Genomic DNA, 1,107 nt, shown 5'->3' with positions numbered 1-1,107 from the left:
TTTGTTTTTCCATCTATAACACCTTATATCATTTAATAATTTACACATTTTTAAAGACCCCACTTGGACACTTATTTTGGCAGCGTTTGCTCCTCCTGATCTCTGCTGCTTATCTGTGATCCTCAGCAGTTTTCAGTATGAAACGTTGCTCACATGACACTGGAATGAGTGGTGGACATAGCTGTTTTCCAGTTGGCCTATAAAGCTTTCAAGGGAAGTGATCATGCTGGTCCCTGGAGCCCTGGTACTGAGGGCTCTATCAGAAGTTGATGCTTCAATTGGATTTACTCTACGGCCATGTGCATAGAATTTATCAGGACTCTGCTTTGAAATGAGAAAAGTGGAAGCTTGTTGATGGAAGCTCGTTGATATTTTTCTTCTACTTCTCAAGGTCAAAAATCAGTCATCATGTCAAGACAACCATACCTTCAGGCAGATGGACAGGGTGATGGGGAGTCTAGAATCCCAGTAAGAAAACAGAAGGATATGTGGGGCGAGTAAGTTCTTCCTAGTAGGACAAAATTGGATGTTGACTTGGCACGGCTGAAGTTTACCACTGGGTATGCCCTAGCCTGGCTCTGCCCCAGGGTCTCTTGTGACTAAAAATAGAGAGGTCTGTGTCTCGGCTAATTTTATCTTGAGGCACTGTAAGTGGGTAAGTTAAGTTCTGTCCATTTCTGGAGGTGTTGGAACTTGCTGGTTTGGGGATTTTTACTTTGCCTCCTTTATCATTAAAGACCCGTGTGTACAAGCACTTTAATAATCTTTTTTGTGAACACCATTTTATTCAGTCTTGTAATCTGGTCAGATAGTACCATTTTATTGAAAATAACTCTTGTTTACTGAGGTAAAAGTGATTTGCTTGTCTAGGTCTTCTCAGTAAGAGCTAGGCGTTTATCTGAGAGGAACTCAGAAAGTATTGCTAGTAGTGTTCTAGCTCATACGGGCACAAATAGATCCCAGAGCTTTTAATCATATCTCTGGTCAGAGGATGGCAGGAGACAAGTATTTGAGTGATACTTATTTTACTCTTGGTAGGATGATTTCTGAGGGGATCTATTGGCCTAGTTCAATTCAAGGCTCAGAGATCAGATTAGAAGGTTATGA

This window comes from Echinops telfairi, unplaced genomic scaffold (genome assembly GCF_000313985.2).
Source record: "Echinops telfairi isolate 266 unplaced genomic scaffold, ASM31398v2 ScPeMD7_7420;HRSCAF=8458, whole genome shotgun sequence".
NCBI lineage: Eukaryota > Metazoa > Chordata > Mammalia > Afrosoricida > Tenrecidae > Echinops > Echinops telfairi.
This window is presented reverse-complemented; position numbering follows the sequence as displayed.